The sequence below is a fragment of the Bos indicus genome, chromosome 2 (genome assembly GCF_029378745.1).
Source record: "Bos indicus isolate NIAB-ARS_2022 breed Sahiwal x Tharparkar chromosome 2, NIAB-ARS_B.indTharparkar_mat_pri_1.0, whole genome shotgun sequence".
In the NCBI taxonomy this organism is placed as follows: Eukaryota; Metazoa; Chordata; class Mammalia; order Artiodactyla; family Bovidae; genus Bos; species Bos indicus.
In genome coordinates, this window is record NC_091761.1 from 8,887,823 (window position 1) to 8,910,019 (window position 22,197).

Below are 22,197 nucleotides of genomic sequence, written 5' to 3' on the forward strand. Positions count from 1 at the left end.
AAATGTTAAAAAAAAACCTGCAGGAAAGAGTTTCATCATTTAATTGTGGAAAACTGATGAGGGAACAGCTCTGATTATCGAGGTCCAAATTAACAAGAATTAGATCACAGAACTAATTATGATGGAAAAATAGTTATTACTTTTCTGTGTTCCTCTATGAAGAAAGATATGTTACATTAAAACATTCCCTTGATGCTTTGTAAAGTATAATTCAACACACACACACACACTCCCTAACTCCTTTAATTCTTTGAGCAGAATACTATATTCAGATTTCCTTCAAACCATAGGCAGCTCTGTTTGACAAGTTCTAACAGAACTCAGTCAAGGTGAAATCCAGCCAGCTTTTGCTGCTAACAATGTGTTCATACAGCATATGATGTGTCTGTTCAGGCTGCTTCTTGCTCCTGTCTCAGAATAAAAAAGGAGTACTGCTTTCCTGGGGTATGCCATTTGAGAAAGAAAGTAACCTAACACTAACTGCAGGCGGGGTCAGAGTGATGTAACAGGAAGCTCTGATGTTTCCCTTCTGCTGCTGAGCACATACAATGTGACAACTCTTCCAGTCCACTCAGAACAACAGTCTCTCCAGCAGAGTGTCACCTCCTGCCTTAGGATCACCAAGCTCTGCTAACTGGACCTCACTCTGCCTCCAGGATCATATTGCAAGGCTTTCACCCTTCCCCACCTTGCCTGGGGGTACATTTCCTCTGCGGAATCTCAGAAAATCAAATTCCATCCTAAGAATAGTTCACCAAGAATTTCCTTAGGAGCTGTTCTGGGTAAGTGCATTATTCAAAATAAATATATTTATTCAGAGTAGTATTCTCAAGTCGTTTGACAATGTTTTTACTATAGAACTCAGCTAGTGACATTGAAATTATGTTTAAACAATTTTCATTTACTTCATGTGTTAGAAAAACGACAGTATATCTCCCCAAGATGTACACAATACCTGTTACTACTAGATAATATTATGTACAGTGCTATTCTAGAAAATAAATTTGGGAAGTAATAAAACATCTAAATGGATTTAAAGGCATACTTCTGAACAAATATCTTAATCAGGGAACAATGCCTTTTAAAATTAGCTCTACTATTAGCTAAGCTTAAATTTTGACAGCTGGAAAACATTTTTCCCCCACCAAGAGTCTTTAAACTTTCCATATAATCACTGTTTTAAAAAGGGGATGAGAGAATACTTATGGGGATCTTGGAGCCTCACTCACTCTGCTGTTAAACACAATGGAGAATCTAAGGAAAAGTAATAACTTTGGATTTATTATATTTGTCTTCTATTTGCCTTCTACCTCTATTTACACATACATCTCGAACTACTGAACTAATGGAATTTTCATTGTTCGATGTTGCCAGATGTGTTTAAATCTCTTTTATTAACCCTGAACTGTTTCCGCTGTGTTGGATCATGGGGTGGGCAACAGAGGAAAAAAAACAACTAGGCTTGAGAAAATGTTGGTATTTCTAATTTCAAAGCTTTTTATAGCTAAGAAGTAATAGAATGTGTTGCTTCCATTTGTCTGATAACCCTCTGCAAGCTTTTTTGGGAGGGTGTGATATTGAGATAACAAAGAAAATAGCCAAGATTTCCCAATTGGGTATATCAGATTGTTAAAGAGAAATTAAAGTGTGTTTAAAAAAAAATAATTTCTAGGATAGAACTTACTGAAATGTCGAGATGAAACATCTGTTAATGCTTCTTTCAACAGTACAGACAGTTGGACAGTTTAAGAAACGAGTGTCTACTTTATAAGATGTTTGTATAGAGACATGACAAATTTATTGCTGAGGAAAATTAGATGTCAGATTTGGGTTCAAATTATATTGATTGACATAATTTTAGTATATTTTCATACCCAAATGAAATGATAAATCTGCAAAATGTCTTTCCATGGAGAAATTCTGTACTTAATCATCCATATCAGGCACATTAACAGTGGACCACCAACTCATTCTGAGTAATTCCTTTATAAGTTTCTACTCAATTCTTCCATATATTTCTCCAAATAATGGAAACTTCAATTAAGTCTTGTTTTTGTGATTCTTTAAAAAATATTATGACTGGTTTCCTATCTCCTGTCATTCATTAATTGTACTAAGTTCTCTGACACATTTGTGGAAATGGATGTTGTTTTTGAATGTAACTTTGTAAATAGCCATTAGATTATTAGGGGAGGAAATGGAAAGAACACATTAAATGCCTAACCCAATGTCATGGGATAGTAACAAAACCTAAAAATAGCAGTTCTTTTAGTTTATTTTCTTAGAAGGAGGTGTTACATAAAATTAATATCATATTTTATAATAAGAAACTTCCTCAAATTCTATAATCTCTAATTGCTAACCAAAACCCCATAATTTTCTTGAATAGCTTATTTTTGGTAACAATTATAATGATTTATAATTTTTATTTTCAAATAATAGTGTGGAATATTCAGGAATGAATATTGTGGATCTTTTGGCAAAGGCTTATTATTTGAGAAAATCATTGAAAATTTGAAATAAGAATTCATGTTATTATATTCTACAGTTTGCTTTCTTTCATTGTAAAGAAATATCAGAGCACTGACACATGCTTTCAGCCATAAAGAATTAATTTATTTTTCTGGATGATATTACCCTATTAGATCATAAAATGAATGCACAGAATCTAATGCCAGTTCTAAATATGTAAGATAAAATATAGAGTTGAGAAATTACATGGGTAATGTGAGCTAAAATATGTTTTACCTGCAATATTTGGGTGTCTTTAAGAATATGCTTTTGGTTATTGCTACAAGTCTCCATCTTGACACATGCCAAAATATAATTTTGTTAGATAAAATATGTAAACTTCTAGAATACATAAGATCTTTCATTCACTTTGAAAAAAAATGAATCACAAAATATTAAAAAGAAATCAGACTTGGGTCTGTAATTTTAAGACTATGCTAAATGAATGGTCAAGGTGTATGTAATTTTCTCATTGGTGATGCCTAGGATATAGTGAACTTTAAATTGAGTCAACACATATGAGAACCTTCAGATTCACTTGTACATATTTTATCATTCTTTTACGCATAACAGATATTTACTTCAGTAAAAAATTCAAATAATATCAGAACAAGAAGTTTACGTTATAAGCTCTATGTTAGCATGGAAAAATAATTTGATAAACATGTAAAATCTAATCAAAATTCAGTTAATAGTATTATTACATATTTCTATTTTAGATCATATCTGAAACAATTATAGCAATATTTTTTCCAACCTTTACCTCCATAGTTAAAATTTGAGAGTTACTTAATTTTTAAGACTTGCCTTAGTGATTGCTATAGAACAATTAACAAAATACTTTAAAGATCAAAATATGCATTTACTATACAAAACTTGTTTATGTATGACATTGAACACAACTTGAAAAACAGAATTCTGTTTTTAGAGATACCATGATAATGGTCAACATTTCAGAAAACAAATATATTTAAAGAACATTATTTGAAGTCATTAGTTTCATTCCTTATCTTTGTTTACGATTCAGAGAAGCTTTTAACCCATAAACATGAGATATATCATTGCAGTGGTGTTAAAGACAGATACTTAGAGAGTCAGACTTGTAGCATCTGTTAGTTCTTGACTTAATCAGACTTTCAGAGAATGAACTTAAGATGGAAAGTCAATATATACTTGTTTAAAAGATTTGCCTGTGTTTGGTTTTGATGTCTAGGGATGCACTATATAAATGTCTATAATTTCTTAGGAAATCTTTCTTTTTCTACCAAATTACTACTACCATGTTGCTGTTGCACTATTAAATTTAAGAAATTCTCTCATATAATACCAGAATATGCTCTGATGCAGTTAAATACAAAATAAAAGTTTACCAGAGACACAGGATCTGCATACTAATGCGATATCTCACACATTTTCCCATTTATTCACATGGACAATCATGCCTCCCAAATTCTTTCATCAATCCATAGTTACGCAACTCAAAGTAACTGGATGGTTTTCATACCTTAATTTTAGTTTATCTACTTATAAGTTGGTATATAATTTTGAAGCTATATAGACTTAACTACTATAAAATTGCATAATATAGAATACATTTAATTGTAAAATTTGGAATTTTACAATTTTACAAATTTTACAAATTTGTAAATATTGATCTAGTGTGATTTAAGGAAAAAGAACATATGATTAGATATATGATAATTAAATCAACAAAACCCATTTAAATAATAAGATATTCTTTTATACATACTATTGTCATTCCAGCTTAAACAGCTTAAACTTTCCATCCTCAATAAATCCAGATTATTATCTTTTCATATCTAATTTGAATTACAATATTGTTCATTAAATTAGATTAAATTAAGTAATCTGTATTTTTCATATTTGAGTTAACTTAAAATCAAATTAGTTTTTAACTTTAATGTTATTTACAAAAAATGAATAAATGGATTTTAAAGACCCAATAAAAGTCTTTTTAATATTAAAAAATAAAATGGAATCATTGTCTGTGACAGAGTTAGGTTCTATGATTATTAGGTTACTGGTATTATTATCAGATAAGTTGCAAATACTTTACCAGAACATATTTCTTCCTTTTTTTCCCTTAAATTTCTTTACTTAAAAAAGACAGTATCATGCAAAACTAACACAATATATAATTGCTTGCAAAAATGGTCAAAGGGGTGTATTTTTTTAAATACAAATCAAGTTTTAATCTTTTTCTTCCTTCATGGTTTAATTAAATGTATCATATGCTTTCTCCCTTACAACCAATTACTAGGACAAAAACTCAACCCAATCTAAATCTAAATAAACAATTAACCAACCCAACCCTGTGGTATTAAGGTTTTATACCTTATTGCAGTTGTTGGATGGAGCCCAATTTTCAGAGAAATCTTATCCCTCTTAACATGGAACATATTTTTTAAATAAAAAATGTTAATATGGCATAAACTTTTGTATAAATCTGTCATTATTTCTCTATTCCGACTTAGGTTAACTCAGGCCCGATTGTGCTTCTCAGAAACCATAGTCACGAGAACAAGTGGTATAGTGAAATAGCAGCTAGAAGGTTTACAAGGTGCCTGTCCCTCTCCTTCCAGCCGAGTCACTGGGGGGTCGTTAGCATATTCATGAGCACACAGACTTGCTTTTATCAATGGAAACTAAGTTAATTTGTCTTAAATCCATGCACTGATTTGATACATTTTACAGATGAGTATTAGTTTGAACCCATAACCATTAATTAACCTGACACCAATTATTATGCAGATATCTGTGCATGAACCTCAATTTTGCTTCCCTTCCAAGGATAATTTGAAGAGAAAATTGGAACTTCACTAAGTACTAGAGAAGAATAAATAATGTGATAGCAGAAAATAAGGAGGATTAAAACTCTGGGAAAAGAATGCCAGCAATACAAAATTGTTGATCTTTTTTTCCTCAATTGTGTTCATTTCAAATATGAGGCAAAATAGGAGATTTGTTTTTATTAGATAATGCGAACCTAACATTAGGGTAACAGGCTTAAATATTTTATTAATCAATTTACATATTTCTTTTAAAAATCATTTCAATGAAATTGTTTTGGTTTCAAACCTTTTTTTATGACATGACAGTAAACTTTATTAGCTAAGGCAAAAATATAACTTTTGTAGTTGTGCTTTAGAAATTTAGATATAGTTGTTGTTTGAAGCAGTTCCCTGGAATGGAGTATGTTTTAGACCACAATCATATCATATTTAGTAAAGACATTGCTACATTTTAAATGTGTTAAACAAAATTTTATTAAAGTCTCAGTTAACTAAAATATCTTGTAATTGTAAGGTTTACTTGAGTAAATACATATATTTATTGTCAGGTTGCTTTGCTTTCTGATCCTTGACACTGTAAGATGAGGATGTGTTATTGAATGAAGTATGCACTGATGGATTTTGTTGTTGTTTAGTTGCTAAGTAGTGTCCAACTCTTGGAACTCATGGACTGTTGCTCACCAGGCTCCTTTGTCCATGGATTTCCCAGTCTAGAATACTGAAGTGGGTAGCCATGCCCTCCTCCAGGGAATCTTCGCAACTCAGGGATCCAAATGGAGTCTTCAGCATCAGCAGGCAGATTCTTTACTGCTGCGCCATAAGAGGAAGCCTTCGTTATTGGATGAATCTATCTTAATATTCCTACAGGAGAGTCTGCCTCCTCTGCTACAGCCTCCAACAGGGGGATCTGCCTTCCCTGCTACAGCATTCCCTCCCAAAGTCAGGAGAAGGTGACCTGTGCACACTGCACTCGTACAAGAGAACTCCATTTTAAAGGGTGGCTTGCTGCTACTGACTTAGCTAATTTCTTTGAGGGTTTGCTATGTGCCATAGACATTATTAATTACTAATGTATAAACTCCTTTCATCTCAAAGCCCTAGCAAATATTATCCTTGTTTGCATGTACGAAACTCATAAACTAAAGCACAGAGCTCCTAAGTAATGTGCCCAAGGTCATGTAGTTATCAAGTGGCAAAACAAGGCCTTGACTCATGTTCTGAACAACTCTGCTTCCCTTTCCAATTGGTGGCTGATACCATGTCATCCCTAGTGCAAAGGGATGCTGTTCCTCGAATCTTAGCTTAAGTGTAGTTAGTTAGCTCAGTCGCTCAGGGTTGTCCGACTCTTTTCAACCCCATGGACTGCAGCGTACCAGGCTTTCCTGTCCATCACCAACTCCTGGAGCTTACTCAAACTCATGTCCATTGAGTCTGTGATGCCATCCAACCATCTCATCCTCTGTCATCCCCTTCACTTCCCACCTTCAATCTTTCCCAGCTTCAGGGTCTTTTCCATTGAGTCAGTTCTTTGCATCAGGTGGCCAAAGTATTGGAGTTTCAGATTCAGCATCAGTCCTTTCAATGAATATTCAGGGCTGAGTTCCTTTAGGATGGACTGGTTTGATCTCCTTATGGGCTAAGGGATTCTCAAGAGTCTTCTCCAACACCATTAAAAAGCTTCAATTTTTCAGCACTCAGCTTTCTTTATAGTCCAAATCTCACATTCATATATGACTACTGGAAAAACCATAGCTTTGACTAGATGGACATTTGTTGGCAAAGGACTGTCTCTGCTTCTTAATATGCTGTCTAGGTTGGTCATAGCTTTTCTACCAAATAGCAAGCATCTTTCAAATTAATGCTGCAGTCACCATCTGCATTGATCTTGGAGCTCAAGGAAAGAAAGTCTCTCACTGTTTCCATTGTTTCCCCATCTATTTGCCATGAAGTGATAGGACCAGATGCCACCATCTTAGCTTTTTTAATTTTGATTTTAATCCATCTTTTACACTCTCCTCTTTCACTTTCATCAAGAAGCTCTTCAGTTCCTTTTCACTTTCTGACATAAGTTTGATGTCATCTGCACATCTGAGGTTATTGATAATTCTCCTGGCAATCTTAATTCCAGCTTCTGATTCATTCTCATGATGTACTCTACTTATAAGCTAAATAAGCAGGGTGACAATATACAGCCTTGAAGGACTCCTTTCCCAATGTGGAATCAGTCTATTTTTCCATGTCGAGTTCTAACTGTTGCTTGTTCACCTGCATATAGGTTTGTCAAGAGGCAGATCAGGTGGTCTGGTATTCCCATCTCTTTCAGAATTTTCCACAGTATTGTGATCCACACAGTCAAAGGCTTTGGCATAATCAATAAAGTAGAAATAGATGCTTTTCTGGAACTCTCTTGCTTTTTTGATGATTCAGTGAATGTTGGCAATTTGATTTATGGTTCCTCTGCCTTTTCTAAAACCAGATTGAACATCTGGTAGTTCACGGTTCACGTATTGCTGAAGCCTGGCTTGGAGAATTTTGAGCATTACTTTACTAGCGTGTGAGATGAGTGCAATTGTGCGGTAGTTTGAGCATTCTTTGGCATTGCCTTTCTTTGGTATTGGAGTGAAAACTGGTCTTTTCCAGTCCTGTGGCCACTGCTGAGTTTTCCAAATTTGCTGACGTATTGAGTGCAGCACTTTCACAGCAGCATCTTTTAGGATTTGAAATACCTCAACTGGAATTCCATCACCTCCACTAGCTTTGTTCATAGAGATGCTTTCTAAGGCCCGCTTGACTTCACGTTCCAAGATTCCTGCCTCTAGGTGAGTGATCACACCATAGTGAATATCTGATTGTGAAGATCTTTTTTGCACAGTTCTGTGTATTCTTGCCACCTCTTCTTAATATTTTCTGCTTCTGTTGGGTCGATACCATTTCTGTCCTTTATTGAGCCCATCTTTGCATGTAATGTTCCCTTGCTATCTCTAATTTTCTTGAAGAGACCTCTAGTCTTTCCTTTTCATTTGTTTTCCTCTATTTCTTTGCGTTGATTGCTGAGGAAGGCTTTCTTATCTCTCCTTGCTATTCTCTGGAACTCTGCATTCAATGGGTATATCTTTCCTTTTCTCCTTTGCTTTTTGCGTCTCTTCTTTTCACCGCTATTTGTAAGGCCTCCTCAGACAGCCATTTTGCTTTTTGCCTTTCTTTTCCATGGGGATGGTCTTTATTCCTGTGTCCTGTACAAAGTCATAAACCTCCATCCATAGTTCATCAGGTACTCTATCAGATCTAGTCCCTTAAATCTATTTCTTACTTCCATTGTATAATCATAAGGAATTTTATTTAGGTCATACATGAATGGTCTAGTGGTTTTCTTCACTTTCTTCAATTTCAGTCTGAATTTGGCAATAAGGAGTTCATGATCTGAGCCATAGTCAGCTTCCGGTCTTGGTTTTGCTGACTGTATAGAGCTTCTCCATCTTTGGCTGCAAAGAATATAATCGATCTGATTTCGGAGTTGACCATCTGGTCATTCCATGTGTAGAATCTTCCCTTGTGTTGTTGGAAGAGGGTATTTACTATAACCAGTACGTTCTCTTGGCAAAACTCTATTAGCCTTTGCCCTGCTTCATTCTGTACTCCATGGCCAAATTTGCCTGTTATTCCAGGTATTTCTTTACTTCCTACTTTGGCATTCCAGTCCCCTATAATGAAAAGGACATCTTTTTGGGGTGTTAGTTCTAAAAGGTTTTGTAGGTCTTCATAGAACCATTCAACTCAGCTTCTTCAGCATTACTGGTTGGGGCATAGACTTGGATTACCATGATATTGAATGGTTTGTCTTGGAAATGAACAGAGATAATTCTGTTATTTTTGAGATTGCATCCAAGTACTGCATTTCAGACTCTTTTGTTAACTATGATGGCTACTCCATTTCTTCTAAGGGATTCCTGCCCACCCTAGTAGATCTAATGGTCATCTGAGTTAAATTCACCCATTCCAGTCCATTTTAGTACACTGATTCCTAAAATGTCAGTGTTCACTCTTCTGTCTCCTGTTTGACCACTTCCAATTTGCCTTGATTCACGGACCTAATATTCCAGGTTCCTATGCAATATTGCTCTTAGCATCGGATCTTGCTTCTATCACCAGTCACATCCACAGCTGGAGTGTTGTTTTGGCTGTGGCTTTGTCTCTTCATTCTTCCTGGAGTTATTTCTCCACTGAACTCCCATAGCATATTGGATACCTACCGGCCTAGGGAGTTCATCTTTCAGTGTCCTGTCTTTTTGCCTTTTCATGCTGTTCATGGGGTTCTCAAGGCAAGAATACGGAAGTAGTTTGCATTCCCTTCTCCACTGGACCATGTTTTGTCAGAACTCTCCATCATGACCTGTCCATCTTGGATGGCCCTACACGGCATGGCTCATAGTTTCATTGAGTTAGACAAGGCTAGGATCCATGTGATAAGTTGGTTAGATTTCTGTGATTGTGGTTTTCATTTTGTCTGCCCTCTAATGGAGAAGGATAAGAGACTTATGGAAGCTTCCTGATGGCAGAGACTGACTGAGGGGGAAACTGGGTCTTGTTCTGATGGGTGGGGCCATGCTCCATAAATCTTTAATCTTATTTTTTGTTGATGGGCAACAACTGTGTTCCCTCCCTGTTGTTTGTCCTGAGGCCAAACTATGGTGGAGGTAATGAAGATAATGAAGACCTTCTTCAAAAAATCCCATGCAAGCACTGCCACACTCAGTACCCCTGACCCTACAGCAGGCCAATGTCAACCCACATTAAGTGTAGAGTGCATTGAAATTCTTTCAAAACAGTGATGGAGTAAATAACCTTAGCTTTCCAGGTTACTCCATGAGTTTAATTTTTAAGTTTTTTTATTTTTATTTTTTATTTGCCACCTTTATCAGTTGCAAAAAAATAAAAAGCTATAATATCAGTTAAAATATGAGCCACATTACAGATGTGAAGTGTGATGGACTTTGGGTTTAGGTTACTCACGTATGAACCCAAACTTCACCACTACTTAATTCCCTTTTGTGTCAAATGGAAGTGATAATCACACTGCTTTATAAGGTTTTGTTAGGAATCCAATAAACAATTCATTGAAAATGTTTAGCACAGCCCTTGGCACTTAGTAGGTATTTAACACATTTTAGTACTCATCATAAATTTTCTGTGAACAAGAGGAAATAATTGAGGACATAACTTGTGTCTTTGCAAAAACTTATTTCAATCAACATACAGAGAGTTAGAATACAGCCCCTTCATAGGTCAGGGAGAGTGATCAAGAGTGATTTGTAATGTTTTTCGACTAATCACACTTTTGTAATCATATAATATATGCCAGAACCTAATAAAAGTGACATTGCTAACCACCATTTCTACAAAGTTTGAGCACTTAAAAGGTATCTTCATGCTAATAATTTTAAATGTATATTATATAGAAATTATTGTTTTTTTCTTTCTTTTACATATGAAGTCCAATGAAGTAAACGGTTTTCCCAAAATCAAATGGCCATCATTGACAAAGCTCTGGTTTTTACGTATGTCTACTGTGATTCTGAATCCTAACTATTTTGTTGCACTTGTGTGTATTAGATCTCTCTTATTACAAATGTTGCACAAAGTTGAATAACAATAATGATCCACCAGATCCAAACTCAGTTTCCTCTAACTTAAGATAATACAAATAAATTTAATCATGTTACTCATGTGGACTTTGTGAAATATGGTACGTTAGACGTCTGTCAAGAAGTTTTTAGTTTTGACTACTTATAGAAGCTGTAGAAACTCAAAATTTAAAGAACATTTAGAATGATCAAGTTAAACGTCATTTGTAGAACTCCAAGTTTCTGGTGGTGATTTTATTTTTAAAAAAATGTCTTTATTGAAGGGCCTTTTATTACTGTCTAATGGTACCCACTTACATTATCTTATGTATTATATTTCAGAAACATGATGAAAGAATACCTGTACAATAAGATTGTTAACATTCATTTACGTTTTAGTTTAAAATAATTTATTCTGTTTTTGAATATTATATGATATATGACCCGCATTGAGAATATAATGAAAACTACAAACTCTTTCTCCTGTACAAAACCAACTAATCTATATTCATAAGATAAATGTCATAGAGGCTCACATTTTGCATATAGCTGCGTGAGTTTCAAGGGACCTCCCTTTTTGATGGATCTAGTAAGAGTTTTGGATCTCATTTATGAAATTTGCTAATTAATTCAAGTGACAACTTTTCTTCTAGAATGAAGTAAATTATATGTATATATTTTTCATATACCTCAGATACATTTATAAGTACCTACAAACTTAAAAAATGAGAAACAAATGGCCTATAAGATTATTTTCATCAACTAGAGCACAATGCTGCATGAAAAACTGCTCTGGGAAAAACTACACAGCAGTAGAATCTGCAATTGGTGATTTTCTGTCTTCTCTCCCTTTTCCTTTCACTGTTTCTATACCCACACCTGCACCTGCCTATCCTCACCCTTCTCGAAACCAAATACTCAGCAGCTACTTTCTGGCCGCAGATGGTCAAGACAAGCATGGGAAAAAACCTTGAAGAAAATTTTTTTCTTCTTTAGGAAACCTCAATATTTACTCTTAAAGCTTTCAAATGATTGGAAGGCTTTATCACATACATTATCAAAGGTCATCTGCTTTACTTAAATTTGACTGATGGTAGATGTTAATCATATCTACAAAATAGCTTCACAGCAACATCTAGATTAGCTGTGATTAGTTGTTTGATCAAACAACTGGTCACCATAGCCTAGCCAAATTAACACATAAAATAACCATAATGACTACTTAGGGGGATTCATCTATATTTGCTCTTTTTTCTCCATAATGATTTAGATTTTTATATTTGGAAAGTTCTTCAAAAATTCCTTCTGGAATAATAACTGGAACTATAGTGAATTTGCTAGTTAAATTGACAAGAACTGACATCTTAATGCCATCCAGCCATTAGAATGGCACATATTCTCTAGTTATTCAGGGATTTCTCTAGAGGGATGATAGGGGCAGTCTGGTGTGGTTTAAATGTATGTTGAGGATATATTTAAAGTAAATATAATACATATTATTATAATATGAAAATATTTTTTATTATAAACTGAAGAAGGAAATAGCAACCCACTCCAGTACTCTTGCCTGGAAAATTCCATGGACAGAGGAACCTGGTAGGCTGCAGTCCATGGGGTCGCAAAAAGTCAGATATGACTGAATGGGGGACATTAAAGAGATACGACATGATATAAAGTTTCCACATTTTAAGAAAAAAGAACATACCCATAGGACCTTCCCAAATTGCTCTTCCTCTTATCAAGTTAAAATATGTTCTCACTGACATATATTTTATTTGGGGAAATTTCTGTTCACACCAGAATTTAATCTGGTCAGAGGATAGCTGTGGTTTAACTCAGTGACTGTGCCATTATTGCTATTAAGGGTGCTATTATAATAGCATGCTTAAACAGCATGATCTTCAGTTTTGCAAGCATCCATGATATGCCAGGCCCTATGTTAGAGGTTAAAGGTGAGCAAGACAAGACCCAGGGTCTGGACAACATCAGCTCCGCCTCAGCACAGTGTAAGACAGCACTGACTGAAGAACCTATTAACTCTTAATCTATACTGCTGGCTGTCACTCCATTTTTCATCTTGTCCGAAGATCAGGACCGATGCTTTAACTAGGCTGTTTTCTAAAATGATAAAAGCTGATGAGTCAGATATTTTCTGACATATATCTATGAGTCAGACTTATATAATTCTGACTCTGCATATATTCATTATATTTAAGAAACCTTGGATTATAGATTAGAAGAAAAAACCCTGAAATAAGGGATAATCTAATGGATTCTTCTCGGCTCACAATTGTATGTGTTTTGATATTCTGAAATATTTTCTTACTGCTCTGATGTAACTTTGGCATTTTAAATTTTAACAGAAAGGTTTCTTTGCATCTAAATCCACCCAAACTATCATGGTTGTGTAACAGAAATTGTTCATTTTTTTAGGCTAAAAAGAATGTGGTTAAAGAAAGTGATATCACTAAGAATAAAGCTTTGAAGAATGTATGGGCTCATTAATTTGATTAGGAAGTTCTTCAAATGAGATATAAACAAGATTTAAGGTCTAGAGCAAACTGGCAAGGGTGAAATCCATAAAATAATTTTCCTAAATATTGTTTAATATTTTAATTAATTGAATTCTTCACATGAATTAACTTCCTTAATTATACAGTTTCCAAAAGGATTTCCCATACTGCGTTCCATGTTATCAGTTCAAAAATGATTAGAATTCTTACTAAGTCTTTTGATAATAAAATTAATATTTTTCCATATTTAATGAAGCAGATTCCATCCTACTTCTTTCAAAATAAATATACCAAAATCAAAGAGCTTGTACTAGAGTTTTTGTGAAAATCAAACATCCTTCAAAAATTCACTATTGTGTAAATTTTCAGATTAACCCTGAAAGCTCACAGTTCACAAAATTCTCAACTGTCTCAAGTCTGGTACCATAAAAGATTATGTATTTAAGGCTACAAAATCTCAATTTTCTCAGTTATAGTACCATACAGACCATAAAAGACTACATGTTCAAACCTTTCAATGTTGCGTGTAGTTTCTGATGCTAGAAGCCAGAATAAGATAAATAAATTTAGTTTATGGGATCCAAACTTAGAAGCAGGAGATTCCAGCTCAGTATGTCCTCAGAGGATTTCATTAAGTGTAACTATGATGTAGGTCTTGAAATAGCATGTGCTCTTAAAAAAAAAAAGTTAGATTTTTACACTGAGACAACACCCTGCTCCTAATTACTCAAAACCATTAAATCATTTTTCCCACACACTTGTCCTTTTTTATTCCACACATAGTTGCATAATTTTATTATCATGTGAGGGAAATAGTCTGTAAATGCAATATGTAAGCTTTTCTATCTGGAGAGCTATCACAGTATATCAATTCCAATTTGAATAACTCTTTGGAATTAACATTTGTGGTAAAAAAACAAAGATCAGGGACTTCCCTGGCAGTCCAGGGGTTAAGACACTGTACTTTCAATGTAGGGGGCACAGATTCAATCACTGGCTGGGGAACTAAGATCCTGTAAGCCACATAGTGTGGCCAATAAATAAAACAAAGATCATTGTGTATCATATTACTTTATTGATATAAAATTATAATAAAAATTAATGAAGGAATACTTATTTAAATGAATTAATTGAGTAACTTTCTATTAATGTTTATTATGTTTCCTTTTCTCTACTCTTCATCACTTATGCATCATTATAGCATCAGAATATGAAAACAAAACAAAACACTAATTGTTCTTACTTGTGGGCCTATAGTTCCTAGAGTCTGTATTTTAGTAGCTCTTCTTTCTTTGATTGAGTCCTTTACCTCCAAGTTGATTTCTTTGCTAGTACTTCTGATATCAACTGGTGTAAGTTTAAGGGAAGGTCAACACATTATTTAAGATAAGATTAAATTTTATCTGAGTTTCTTTTATGGAGCATAGAACACTTTTCCCTCAGATATCCATATGCCTAAGTCTGTCTCCTCCCTGTAGTCTTTGCTCAGATAAAAGCTGTTCTTTGGGGCTTAAGCTAATCACTATTTAAAATAAACCTACACCTATACCTACACCCCTTCCCCAGTGGCTCAGATGGTAAAGAATCTGCCTACAATATAGGAGACTGGGATTCAATCCCTCTGTCTGGAAGATCCCCTGGAGGAGGGCAAGGCAACTCATTCCAGTATTTCTGCCTGAAGAATCCCACGGACAGTGGAGCCTGTGGGCTACAATCCATGGGTTCCCAAAGAGTTGGACAGGAGTGAGTGACTGACACTACAACACTGCTCACCACTACAACCCTATTGCTCATCTTTACCTGTTTTAGCATGCCCTTGCTTTTTTACTATAAAGTCAATCATCTGGCCAAACCATCTATTATAATTTACATATTTTCTGTTATTATTTATGTTCTGTCCATGACACTAAGCCCTAAGCTCTACAAGTACTGCACTTCTATTTTTTTCTTCCCCACTGATACCTAGCACCTAGATAAGTGTCTACATTAGTAGGTGCTTAAAAACTGTTGAATAAATGATTAAATGAATCAATGTTTCTTTCTACCAGTTTCCACAGAATACTGGATAGTGACTCTGTGATTTTGTGTGCAGTACACAACAGGTATCAGAGCGGAAATTCTGAAGACGTTAGTCACTACCTATTGCCAAAGAGAAAATATTCAGAAACTAATTACTGTCTTATTATTCTTAGGTCAACCTAATATTTACCCCTTTACTGTCATTATAAAGACAGATAAATGAATAAAGATGCTTTCGGTAATGTATTTACTGTTCAGGTTTCACTGAATTCCAAGGCGTGACCTTTCAAACTGGGGAAAATGAGAAGGCTGCTCAGTGTTTTAATACAGAATGTTGAAGCATTTCCCTAAATGGCCAAACAATGGCTGAAATTGGCAGAATTTCTTGTTGAAACTGGCAGACTTGCCCACTGTTGCCTCCCAACAAAAGTCTTCCTCCATTGCTTGTTGCCTTTTTGGACAATAGCACTTAAATGTCTATAGAAGGAGAAAAAGAACACTTAGTGGTGACATTGAAAGAAAGGAAATTAATCTTATAAAAAAGCATATAGGGTAGAATACAAATCCTGTTTGATTGTCAAAAAATTACACATCTCTATAATAATTGATGAGTTACATATTTCTATATCTGTAATTTCTCAAGCTTTTAAGTATTGATTTATAAATATTTAAAGATAATTCTAAAAAGAGTGCCAAGTGTCAGTGCCCTTTCATCACTGTATAGTTCTGCAAGTTTTCTAAACTTAAAGCCAAAGGACTATTTTATAAATTAAAATATATAATTGTCACGAAATAGAATCATGATTTGTTTGAAAGCGCATGATAAATTTTCACAAAATATATCTTGCTAAGTCATACATTTTAACAATTCCTTTCTATTTAGATTCTCCAAAGGTTTATGTCCATAGTATTCAGAAAAAAAAAGTATGTGTATATATACACATTTTATATGAATGTGTCAAGGCCGTGACTTCCTTGGTGGCTCAGATGGTATAGAATCTACTTATGATGCAGGAGGCCTGAGTTCGATTCCTGGGGCAGGAAGATCCTCTGGAGAAGGAAATGGCAACCGACTCCGGTATTCTTGCCTGAGAAATTCTATGAATAGAGGAGCCTGGTGGGTTACAGTCCATGGGGTCACAAAGAGTCAGATATGACTGAACGACTAACACTATTTACACTTGTCAAGGCTGTAATTTTACTGTTCTTCAACATATCTTGTATGACTGGATTTTAAACCGCGTACTAGTTTATATGAAACAACTCTATGTACTCAAAGGAGTATTGCTCAAAACATAAAAGTAAGCTATGAAATGGGTTCTTTAAGTCTTTTTGAAATTTCTAACTTTTGTTGTTGTTCAGTCACGCAGTTATATCTGACTCTTTGTGACCCCAGGGACTGCAGCATTCCAGGCTTCCCTGTCCTTTACTATTTGCTGGAGTTTGCTTAAACTCACGGCTATTAAGTCAATGATATCATCCAGCCGTCTCATCCTCTGTTGTCCCCTTCTCCTGCCTTCAATCTTTCTCAGCATCAAGGTCTTTTCCAATGAGTCAACCCTTCGCATTAGGTAGCCAAAATATTGGAGCTTCAACATCAATCCTTCCAATGAATGTTGTGTTAGTAGCTCTGTTGTGTCCAGCTCTTTGTGACCCCATGGACTATATATAGCCTGCTAGGCTCCTCTGTCCATGGGATTCTCCAGGCAAAACTACTGGAGTAGGTGGCCATTCCCTTCACCAGCGACTCTTCCCAACCCAGAGATTGAACCCAGGTATTCTGCATTGCAAGCAGATTCTTTACCATCTAAGCCACCAGGAAAGCCTCCTCCAATGAATATTCAGGGTTGATTTCCTTTAGGGTTGACTTGTTTGATCTCCTTGTTGTCCAAGGGACTCTCAAGACTACTCCACCACCATGGTTGGAAGGCATCAGTTCTTCAGTGCTCTGCCTTTATTGTCCAGCTCTCATATCCATACATGACTACTGGAAAAACCATAGCTTTGACTATATGGATCTTCATCAGCAAAGTAATTTCTCTGCTTTTTAAAATGCTATCTAGGTTTGTCATAGCTTTTCTTCCAAGGAGCAAGCATCTTTCTGGCTTTAATGCGGTGTTATCAAAGGGATTTCCCAGGTGGTGCAGAGGTAAAGAATCCACTTGCCAATGCAGGAGGCACAAGAGACTTGGGTTCCATCCCTCAGTCAGGAGGATCCTCTGGAGAAGAAAATGGCAACTCACTCCTGTTTTCTTGCCTGGGAAGTCCTATGGACAGAGGAAACTGGTGGGCTACAGTCCATGGGGTTGCAAAGAGGCAGTCACAATTGAGCATACAAACACCAACTTATAACAAAGTTACTATTATAAAGCATAAATAATAATAATGGCCTAACAAAAATTGTATTTTGTTTTAGAATTATTCTATATTCATTCTGATATGTTTATATATATGTGTGTATATATGTTTACATATATATGATATGTTTACATATAATGTGGTCTCCTGCATGACAGGCAGATTCTTTACCGTCTGAGCCATGAGGGAAGCCCCATATATAATGTGACAATCCAATATTCTACAATATATTTTCTTTTTCCAAAGTAGCTTAAAATAAACAATAATAATAATAAAAGCTGAAACCAAAAATAATTTTTAAAAGACCAAAATGTGACAATTTACTAATCAAGAAGGGCTTGATGAAATGGTAGAAAGGGCAGTTAAACTTTACATAATAATAGAATAATAATAGAATTTTCAGTTCAGGTACTTGGCACATAAAATTGGAGTGCAAAAATAAGTGATTTCTCACAGTGAGCAGAGACACCACACTTTCTCAAGCTAGAATCATGCCCTACAATGAAAAATGGGTACTCCCAGTAGTCCTGTTCAGCAAAAGGCAATGCCAAAATATTTGTTTACTCTCATTTAGATTCAGCAGAGGTACCATGTATTCCTGAGACCCTTTTCTAATAAAGTGCTGCTTGTAGAATGAAAAAGCTGTTTTGAAGCCTGAATAGTTGTCTAATACTAAATTAAGTCTAAAAAAATTGCTATCAACTTAAAATAATTTCTCCAATTATTATTATTGACTCTTTATTGCATACTGGATTTAAGGATACAGGCCAAAAATTCATTTTCAGTTTTAGCAGTTCTTCAGCTCTTACATATGCTGGATCTCCTTGACTCTGTTAAGTGTCTTTTCTAGAGGCATAGCTTGCTAACCTACAGCATGGAATATGACTGTAAATCAGTTTGGTAATCCACGATGTTTCCCACAAGCAAATGTTATTAGCAATCCTTTAATTATTTCTATTTTAATTCCTCTTACTAGGTCCTCACCTCACTTGTTTCTAAAGGAGTGGATGTGCTCTCCTTGTTTACATGGATCATATTTTTTAATTGTATATATTTAAACATATAATTTAAAAAGTACACAAACCCTAAACTTTTATTCCTTGAAGTAAAACCAGGTCAGATCTGGTCACAGCATCTGGGCAAATGGCAAGGTGAAAGCTTTTGAGATTCAACCAGAAGTTGATGAAACCATAAATGAAAGAAACAAGATTAGAGTTAGGAACTACTCAGGAGAACAGAAAAGATTCAGAAAAATTCTCATCTAGAGACCAAATATCTATATCTATCTATCTATCTATATGTATCTGTAAAAATGTAATTAACTTAGGTATCATTGCTTACTGAGTCAAAAAAGTGATATAAAGCCAGAGTGAGGGGTGTGATTTGTCAGTAAAAGAAAGCAGAAAAAGAGAAGGGGAGTAAACAGAATAAAGAGAGGAAAAGAGAGAGAAGATAAAACGAGAGGCTCTAAAAGAAGATAAATTGGTTTGATAAGACATATTATTTGCCAGAAAGTTTAGGAAATAAAAATCCAGCACTGAACCGCATCAATTAAGAGGTGGAGATACTCTGGATACATGACCGTGGACAAAAATTTAGTATGCAAATCCTTCTAGCTGTTTGGTATAACATGTTGGATGGGAAAATTTAACTGCCTTTTTGTTTGAAGAATGGGATTGAGTGTTAAGCTCTTACTCCTCTGATAAGAGGTGACAGGTATTCATGAAGAAGTTGTGAGAAGCAGATACCACTCCCCAGTGGTAATCATGTTCTAAAAGTTGGGCCTAATTGTTCAGGATTCTACTTTTTAAAAGTGAAGGGTTCATAGAGTCTGACCCACTGGGACATCTTAGTCTGTCTAGGATAGCTTCTCAAAAGGCAGCCCAGAAATTCAGCTCCCTTGCCCAGAGAATCCCAGGGATGGGGGAGCCTGGTGGTCTGCCGTCTCTGGGGTTGCACAGAGTCGGACACGACTGAAGCAACTTAGCAGCAGCATCAGCAATCATACCATGTTTAAAACAGCAGACCTGGTTTGGTTAACTGCGCATCTCTCAGCTCATTCCAAGTCTACCAAATCAATCTGAGGTGGCTCAACATACAGAGGAAGGTGATGCTGAAATGAGTCCTGCATGCTCTGAAAACTGCTTTCTCTTTACTTTGGATTTTGTGAGAATAAGAAATGATAATATGATTGAGTGCAAATTTATAATAAAATTAGGGTGAACGAGGCATGTGTTTAAATCAAGTGATTCTCTAACCAATGAAAGAATAAGTATAAATTCACACTGCACTACACATATATAACAAGATACTTATTGCTTTCCCTTCTCATTCTTGCTTAGAGAATTATTAGTTTTGTGATTTGAGGTGCACATTTTCCATGTCTGAATCATTATAACTTAAAAGTCTTAGAAACTTAGTAATAATCCAAAGTACAACTTTACTCATCCTTTCTTTTTTCACTAGCCTCAAGGGGTAGTATACACACACACAAATACAAATATACACACAGATTCACAGGTTGTTCATCATTGGTCTTTCAAAATTCTCCCATATAGCTAAGAAACTAACCTAAAGTCAAAGAGAATTCTTTGACACTCCTAAATCACATTTGTAAAATTTACAAAGTGTTTAAATTGTGCATATATTATGACTTAGCTATTACATCTTAAAAGGGGTCTGATCTCAACAATATTCTGACAAAAGGAAGTAAACTTTAAAATTGATCAGTGCTGTGTGAGTCATCTCCATCTCCCACCCTACCTCCAAGACCTATCTGAAATACATTGCGTTTTTATATATTTTGATCCACAGATCTATAACAAGTTCTTGATTCCATAGTAAGGAATCACACTCTGCACATTGTCCTATAAAACCTTTTTATATTTTAAAATTTTCATGCATATAAAAGATTATTAAAATGCACTGTTTAAATAAATAAATTCCTGTATACCCAGAACCCATCCTGTCCATCATATTTGTCACTAATTAAGTCACATGTGTGTGCCCAGAAGTTAGCCATTAGCCTAAACTTGTACGAGTCATTCTCTTGCTTTACTTTATGGCTTGACCATAATCATCTGTATTTCTAAGCAATGTATTATTTAGTTCTGTGTTTTTAGTTTTACTTTTATGAGAGTGGAATCCTTCTGAATATAGTCTTTGGAGACTTGCTTCTCATTCAGCATTATGTTCTGAAGATGCATCTGTATTAATGTGTGTAATTGTGGTTCTTTTCACTGGTACAGTGTTCCTTGGTATGAATGCACAATGCATTTATCTTTTTTCTGCTGACAACATTTGGATTGCTTCTACAATTTTGCTATTACAAACAGTGAGGCAATGAACATTTTTTAACATATTTCCTTGATACACATGTCTGAGTTTCTTTAGGGAATACATTTATGAGTAGGATTTAAGGATCCTAGAAGGCAATGGCACCCCACTCCAGCACTCTTGCCTGGAAAATCCCATGGACGGAGGAGCCTGGTGGGCCGCAGTCCATGGGGTCGCTAAGAGTTGGACAAAACTCAGCGACTTCCTTTCACTTTTCACTTTCCTGCATTGGAGAAGGAAATGGCAACCCACTCCAGTGTTCTTGCCTGGAGAATCCCAGGGACCGGGGAGCCTCGTGGGCTGCCGTCAATGGGGTCATACAGAGTCGGACACGACTGAAGCGACATAGCAGCAGCAGCAGCAGCAATTCTTATACCAATTTATTCTCCCAACCATGTGTGAGGTTCCCATTGCATCACATCCTTTCCAATACTTTGTGTTAATGTCAAACTTTTTTAAATTTTTGCCAGCTTAGTGGGAGTAACATAGTATCTCATTGTGGTTTTAATTTGCATTGCCCTAATTATGAATCACAGCAAATTTGCATGTAAAACAAATTAAAATTTTCCTCCGAAACATTTGTTTCTAATTGGGTAGCAGCGACTGGATGTAGAATTATGGTAAAACCACTTGTTGCTTATATGTTTTTGAGGAAAGGACTTTTTGGTTAGGGGATCCAGGGAAATTTTTATTGCTTTAAAGCTGGGTATGGATGAGCGGCATTTCTCATCATGACTAAGAACATAGATTAATAATACCTAGAATCATACTTCCAAATTTCCATTCCTTTAATTCAAAAATCCCATCAAATACATATCTTCTTTAAAAATAGGAGGTAAGGGAATAATTCCATTCAGATGTGTGTGTGCTTTTTAGAAAAAAGACTTTATTTTTCAGAGCTGTTTTAGATTCCTATAAAAGCTGAGTAGAAGATAAAAGATTTTCCACCTAACCCTCTTCCTACCCCCTCCTCTATTACTCATATCCCCCATGAAAGTTATACATTTGTTAGAATCAATTAACCTA

The 22,197-nt window shown here is 35.2% G+C and overlaps 1 protein-coding gene across 2 annotated transcripts in view; it reads left to right on the forward strand.

The window, feature by feature from the left end:
• Positions 1 to 529: 529 nt before the first annotated feature.
• Positions 530 to 22,197, forward strand: part of CALCRL (calcitonin receptor like receptor) — a 129,460-nt gene continuing 107,792 nt past the window's right edge. For both annotated transcript variants that reach the window (XM_019969624.2, XM_019969629.2), the window contains exon 1: positions 530 to 782. The gene's annotated coding sequence lies outside the window, so the exon portion shown is untranslated. The remainder of the gene's footprint in view (positions 783 to 22,197) is intronic.